The following is a 7,844-nucleotide window of genomic DNA, read 5'->3' on the forward strand; positions in this document are numbered from 1 at the left end:
GACGATACTGATTACGATTACAAATTAAATGAAACAGTATCAACTTTATATTAATTATTATTTTAGTTTATTAGATCTAGATCTATATTAAATTTGAATAATGCTATATTTTGTATTTTAAAAAAAACAACTCAATTTAAACTAACACCGATCGCACAGTTAATTATCCGCTCAGCTCAGTGGCGTAAGCGGGGGGTGTTAGGGGGGTTATAAACCCCCCCCCCCCCATGGACCCCTCTGTAAAAAAAAAATATTTCTGAATCAGTATACACGTGTAATTGAATATGTATGTTTAGAACAGTCATCTATGAACTCAGGGTTGGATAATTGACCTAAAGTGACTGGACAGTGGTAAATGAAGTTGAACCCCCCCCCCCCCCCCCCCCCGAACTGATCAGTTAAGTACATTTGGGAAAACGCGTAATTATGTACCAAAGTACCATTCCGCCAGAGTCATAGCTTTTGAAACGTAAATCTCTATGAATATTGTTTTTGCAATTACCAGTAAAAAGGCGTGTGAGCAATACAGTGATCTAACCCATACCTTATCATTATGTTGAAAAATGATGTTTAATGAACACAAAAAGTCTGTAGCTAATTAAAATATGTATGATCTAAAATGCAAGACCAATGTTTTATTTATAAGTAGGCTGTTATTCCGAATGTTTTATTATAGTGTCTATAAGGTTGCTTTTATTCCAACTCTGATTTTAAAAATGTTAGTTATGCTGTACTACTTTAGAACTTATGATAACAATATATTTAATTCTGATTGTAGACAAGATATTTTTTGTAAAAAACGAATATTGTTAAGATACTGTATTACATTTTTAAGTTATTATTGATTTGTTTTGATATTTATAATTAAATGTGTAGACATATACACATTTATATTAACAGAGTGATTATTTCCCCTATTTCGCTTTTAATGTCCCAAGAATTATTATGTAAAAAAATTTTTTACAATGATTACAAAACAGATTATGTTGCGTTGTTTTTGTTGTAGTGGTTGTATATATATATATATTTTTTTTTTGTTTAGAGTGATTTATTTTTTTTTTTTTTTTTGTCGGCCTACATTGTGTGTATTATTTATTTCTTCAGAGTGCAACTTTCAATTTATTTTACATTATAGCAAAGCAATAACTTACAGCTAGTATATATATATATATATATATATATATATATATATATATATATATATATATATATATATATATATATATATATATATATATATTAATGTAAGTAGGACAGAGGGCCGTCTTCTTATCTTTAATTTCAATTGAAATGAAGGCTATATATATGTATGTACATCCAAGATCTCATAAACTTTTGGGAGGTCCAACATTTATTAAACCCTTTTGTACTGATGAACTTGTCAATTATTAGGTCGTCCATATTCCTCATAAATGACGCTTGTCTCAAAATATGGGACGGGGTAAAATATTTTTTTTTTTAAATGATGAAGAATATATTCGTTTTCGTTAGAAATTGTGATTGGGCGTTCGGGTATAGTAAAACTGCGATATGATATTAAATCATCATCTTGCTTTTAGTGACGATTTGGGGAAAGATAATTCATCGGGAAAAGTATGACGTCATTTAAGGGCGATCGATTTAAGCCTAGTTGTTTATTTTGTCTGTAGACATTAGTCTTAGGCCTACACTTTTTCTGAATTAAGGTTATTGTTTATCAAAATAGGTTTAAATTTTAATTAGTTACATTTGAACACCACATGTTTTTTTTTTCTTTGCCTTCTGCTTTCATCAGTTTATTTTTTTTTTCAGTAGTCGATGTTTACCCCATCCCACCATCCATTATTACAAAAACAAAAAACACCGACAATATAGTGATATCTCCCTCTAGAAAAAAAAACTAGTTCAACCTATAGTTCGTATGAGAATTAGAATCTATCACTTATTCGTCTGTTAAAAAAAAAAAAGAAATACGCCATTTTTCTCAACCCCCGCTGTTTCATTCCCCCCCCCCCCCACTAAGCACAATTCTCCACGTTCGCGGCGCGCGTGACGTCATTTGTCATTAGGCTAATGTTAAAGAAAGAGATACCGCGTAATTTAAAAAAATCAAAACAGGCACTATGGCGTTTAGCCTGACGAATAGATCTAATTGACTTCTGCAACCTGCTGCCCTGAGACTTTCGGCTCTAAAATGCCCGTGACACAGCGGCCTTGTTAATGCATTTAGGCTCTCGGTCCCACCTATAAACTTCGTCTGACCATTAAGCTCCACGCAAAACTTGTAGTGGACATAAACGGCGCTAGTGGTGGTGTCAACAGTAACCCCCCCCCTTCCAAGCTCAGCTCTTAATGGTGCTCCACACTTCATAAAAGACAAAACTGATGTACAGATATCGTCGGACTCTGGACGTATTCCTAATGCACTGTCTTAGAGGCTGTGCACTGCTAACACTATTTCTATATTGAACCCAAGCCTATAATGAGCTCTGGCTTTACATTAGCTGCTGTCGTGTTAAGAGTTGATCCTTTGTTATGTTCCTTGTCGCGCAACTTACTGTTTTGTCCAATTTTACATGCATGTCAATAATTGTCTTGGACTCTTGTCGAATATCGTTCCCTGGTGCAACTTCGTTCGAGCCTTATTGTCAGAAGTTATTTCATTTGAATATAGTGCGGCCTATTTTCGTCGGTAGGCATTTAGTGGCAGGCCCTTTTTGGTGGGGTTGATGTGCTGAGGTAGTTTAACACCAACAAGGACAACAGGCATGCAATAGTTATGATCATTCGTTATGGCAAAGGTATGCATGAAAATGAACGCTTTATGTTCCTCATTTTCACTGAGCACAGCTTTATAGAAGTCTTCCATAATTTTACGTCACACATCCCCCCCCCCCCCCGATAACCCCTTCATTATAGGTCGTAAATTGCGGTCCTGCGTAAGTTGACGTCACATTAGCCTAGCATATGTGACATCATTTATGGACAACCCCATATAACTTGGGTATTTGGTATCAACATTTTGACAACAAAGGTTATTCCAAATGTATATTGGAGGTAAGGACTTGACATCTACCATAAATGACATCACGCACTTAAGGGGTGGAATAACTGGTTTAGAGACGACGTTTTACGTAGGAAGTGGAAGGGGTAAGAAAACGTTATGTATTTAGCCTAATACAAAAATGCTGAAAAAAATCTTTTTCGTTAGAATTATGACTTGACTTTTCAACCGCAGGGCAAAAAGTTAGGTAATTTTCTACATTTCGACTATTTCATGACGGCCAAAATTAGGGGGGGGGGGGGGGGGGAAGGTAAGGTGAAGAGAGGTAAAAAAAAAACATGACTTCATTTATGATTAAATCAATAATTAAAGGAAAAAACATGAAAATATGAAATGAAAATAGCAATCAAACAATAACAATTAACTTAAACTAATATTTAAATAAACATTAGATATGTAGTGGTAGCTCTTTAAAAATAGGGACTTTCTTAATGTAAGAAAATTGCATCTCATAATAATAATTCGAGAACTGATGTTTATTTTCAGTCAATTAAATTGTTTAAAGGGCAGAATTAAAAAAAAACATGCTTTTTATTTAAACACAAGACAATCATGTTAAATAGCAAACATCAATACATTTCCATACAAATAGAAATCAAAGGGAAATGACTCAAAATAATATTTTCTTAAGATGGCGGCTGTTTTTAATAGCAAATTTAGTATCTGGAACATCGTTGTTAAACCTTAATTGTATGACATTTATGACATTTTTATTGATTTAACCCTTAAATATGGTTTAATATTCAATTATCTTTAGTATTTTAGTAGAATATGCAAAAATATATTCATATTTAAGCCATATTTATTAGTTATCTTATCCCTACAATACTAGCGAATTGATTACGAGATTACCTCTATAATAATAGAACAAAAGAGTCTATTCTATATATAATTATATAAAATATAATTAAATATATTAATATATTTCAAAGGTCAAATAAACTATGGTTTACCGTAACTTTAGTTACCGAAACTCAACAAACATTACGGGGTAAAAACTTAGTTTAGCGTCGTAAATTCGGCCAAAACTAGTAATGTAGGAGAGAGTGAAATAATGAATATGTCATTAAATATGAGTATATTTTCGTATATTTTGATATATATTTTGATCATATAGTTTGAGTTTTTTCTTATTATTATTGTTTGAATGTTCACTATTTTCATTTCAGGTTTTTCTTTTCATCAATTAGTGATTCTATCGTAACTTATGACATTTTTTTTACTTCTCTTTACCTTAATTACAACCCCAACCTCCGTCATATTTTTGTTGTCAATGTCACAAGTCATAATGTAAAAAATTACGCTTCACTCTGCCTTATCTAAGATCTCTAACCATAATTTTGACAACATTAAATGTTTCTCATCATTTATATATACAGAGAGACAAAATGTATTATCCACCAGCTTCCATCTAAAACATCATCTAAAACAATGAGCTAATCTACCCCTTAAGTGCGTGTTGTCATTATGGTCGATCGCAAGTCTCCACCTGCCAGACACATTTTGGTTATCCTTTGTTGTCAAATTGTCAATATCAAGTACCCAAGTGAGTGATATGGGGTTGTCCACAAATGATGTCACATATGATTTGCTACGGGAGTGAGTGAAGATTTGTGACGTCAACTCAGGCGGCTCCGCAATTTATGACGTGTCGGTCTCATGAAAGGAGGTGAACGGGGAAAAATACCTTGGCGGTTGATGGAGAACCTCTATAATGCTTTGTTCAATCAAAATAACGATAAATAAGCATACGTATAACTTGCTTAAAACGAATCATCACAAATGTTGCAAGCCTGCTAGTTTAAGACATTTGGCAAAACGGCCTCAACACATTATCACCGTCAAAAAGGCTTGCCACCAAATGCCTGTCGACGAATAAGCCGCTTCTAATGCGGGGCGTTAGGAATACGGCCATTAGCATGGGCCGCGTTAGAGCACCAGTAGGCTATTGCGCTTTGTAAGATGACGTAAATACTTAAATTAAATTTCGCTCAACTGCGCGAAAATTTAGTAATGTTCCATCGTTTAAGGAAATTTATTTTCTTGGACTTAAATTGAAATATGTTGACTGTCTGGCTCTTAATTTCCGAATATCACTTTTAATGTATCAAGATTCAGAACTATAATTTACTTTAATATAAGTGTCATCTTATCGTTTATTGTGCTTTTTATAAAGCGCAGAGCAGCTTCAAAATCGGACGGCCATCCTGTTTTCACCAAGCTTCTTTTGGAGCTTAATATGGGTAGTCTAGTTCTATACGGTGAGAGCTTAATACATTTTTAAAGTGCCGAAAGTCTCAAGACAGCAAGCTTGCAGAAATAACCACGTACGTTTAAATGGACAAGTGATAGATGTGTTAGGGGCTGTTTAATGAACACCAACTTATGTAATCAAATTAAACGTCGCATAAGCTCAAAACGGCAGTGCTTGTTTTTTTCTTCTATAAAATTAGCCGGTCGGCGGTACCGGTACATGACATCACGCGCGAGCGTTAACTCGGTGACGATGTGCTAAGTGGGGGAATGAAAAGGTGGGGTTCAAGAAAGAGAGTGTCTATTGGTAGTTTACTACAAATAGCCCTCAGAAGGCTATTCGTACTTCGCTATTTTTAGCCGACCAATCAAATTTATTAATTTTATTAGCTTGTGTATGACATTCGAATTTTGAAGCTGATTGTCACTGTTCCGGTGGTCAAAGTGGTTGTGCATTGGCCAGTTTGTTTTCGAGGCGTGGGTTCTATTCCCTTTAACTCTGAGGTTTTTTTTCTGCTTATGGTTATGATTATGGTTAAGCCTTAGGGTTAAGCCTTAGAGTTAGGGTTAGGGTTAGGCTTAGGGTTAGTGTTAGGCATAGGGTTAGGCATTAGGGTTAGGTTTAAGGTTAGTGATAAGGTTAGATCTGAAAATTAATTAGTTCTCGATCTACACAACATGAAAAATCACAGAAACAATGCCTCACGCTGATTGGTCAGTGTACGAATAGCCGTCATAGGGCTATTTGTAGTGAAGTACAAATAGCCGCAGCCTTCAAGAAATGCGACTCAGCATGCTTTACATTTCTTGACCTTTCTTAATAGTTCTATCGTCCCCACTGAGAAAATGGATCACCAATGAATGACGCGACATACTTCTACAAATGCACGCTGTCATTACTATCTTAAGAACGACGTCATTTATGAGCGATCTAATATTGATTTGATTATTGCAAATAAAGTGTTCAAAAGTTCGACCTCCCAACAATTGTTGTGGTCTTGGATGCACACTATTAAGTCTGAAAAGGTCTATTAGTCATTCATGTCAACTATATTGAAAATAAAGAAAAATTACTATACAGGCATATATTAAAACAATACAAAACAATCATATTAAACCACAAAATCAACACAAAAGACATGCGAATAGACAATTTTTCAAGGGAAACTACTCTATTATTGTTTTTGAACCATGGCCGCTGCTTGTATTTACTCATTGTTGTCTCGAACGAGGTAGTTTAAAGTTTATTCCAGGATATTTATGACTGGTTATGTCTTGGATTGTGATTCGTTATTCAATTATCTGTTATATTATGTAAAATAGGACATAAATAATAATATGGCCACATGAAAGAAATATTCATTTGTTACCTTCATCGCACATTACTAGCTACGTTGGAATTTACGACGCTAAACTAAGATTTTACCCATTACGGTTACCCGATAATTTCCGACGCTAAAATAAGGTTTTACCAATAGATCTACTACAATCTACATTACTTCAACTAGAATTTACTACAACAATAATACAAAACCTCTAGACTAGACTACTCTAGCAAGGCTCTTGCTAAAAAATATTAGGATATTTAATTTCACATTAGCTATAAAACATTTTCTTTTCAAAAGAGTTCCAGTATAAAATGTATTAAAAAGTACTAGATCTAATAATTACTGTACTGTAGGCCTAATCTGTAGTAAAGATAGGTTGAAAGTAACTCTAGATCTGTCTGTCGTCTGTCTGTCTGTCTATATATATATATATATATATATATATATATATATATATATATATATATATATATATATATATATATATATATATACTAGGCATACTGTCTAGCTTCGCTTAGGTTTTCAAAAAAGTTGAGAGATTGAATGATTAATTAAAAGGTGATTGGCTGTTATGTTAAATGCTTAGGGCACGGGTTCCCAACCTGGGGGTCGCGACCCCCCTGGGGGTCGCGAAGGGCTTTCTGGGGGGTCGCCAACTGGTATAATAAACCTTAGTAATTTGAAACAAAACATAAATATTTAGAAGAATTTTTAAAAGTTTATGATATGAAGTTCTTTCGTCGGTATGAAGCTAGTTGCAAACGTCAGAAGAATCTGCATTGACGCATTATCCATTCTCTTCTTTCCTCGATGTTGCCAGCATTCACGATGAATTACAAGATGAATTCTTTGATTTGTAGAATGATTCCGCGTAAGATAAAAAACTGCACACTCAATTTTGGTGTAGTATTCACCATTCATACCCAAACGTAAAATTGATTGACTTTTCGAGAATAGATTTTCAACACTATTTTTCGATTAAAAATAAAATTAAGTCTTAATTTTATTTTTAACGCCAACCTATGTCATTATCATTATCTTAATAAGATAATGATAATGACATAGATTGGCGTTAACAAAAAAAAATGCTTTAAAAAAAATTAACCACGAATGTTTAGTGAATAGTATGAAATTTTACTCATGGTATTAAAACAGTTATCAAGAGTAGTTCATATTGAAAGTCTACTAGAAAATGTTATTTTAGTGCTTATTAATTT

General features: G+C 33.7%; 1 protein-coding gene across 6 annotated transcripts in view; it reads right to left on the minus strand.

Annotated features, from left to right (window-relative positions):
- LOC131946612 (E3 ISG15--protein ligase HERC5) overlaps window positions 1-6,989 on the minus strand; it is a 32,079-nt gene extending 25,090 nt beyond the window's left edge. Inside the window, exon 1 of one of the 6 annotated variants that reach the window (XM_059307521.1) lies at window positions 6,968-6,989. The gene's annotated coding sequence lies outside the window, so the exon portion shown is untranslated. Of the gene's footprint in view, window positions 1-3,996; window positions 4,452-6,735; window positions 6,889-6,967 lie in introns of those variants that run through there. The other 5 variants (XM_059307515.1, XM_059307516.1, XM_059307520.1 and 2 more) reach the window with 5 other exon arrangements.
- Between the last annotated feature and the right edge of the window lie 855 nt (window positions 6,990-7,844).

Source organism: Physella acuta, unplaced genomic scaffold (assembly GCF_028476545.2).
Source record: "Physella acuta isolate Inbredline_101_S28 unplaced genomic scaffold, ASM2847654v3 ptg000565l, whole genome shotgun sequence".
Classification (NCBI taxonomy): domain Eukaryota; kingdom Metazoa; phylum Mollusca; class Gastropoda; family Physidae; genus Physella; species Physella acuta.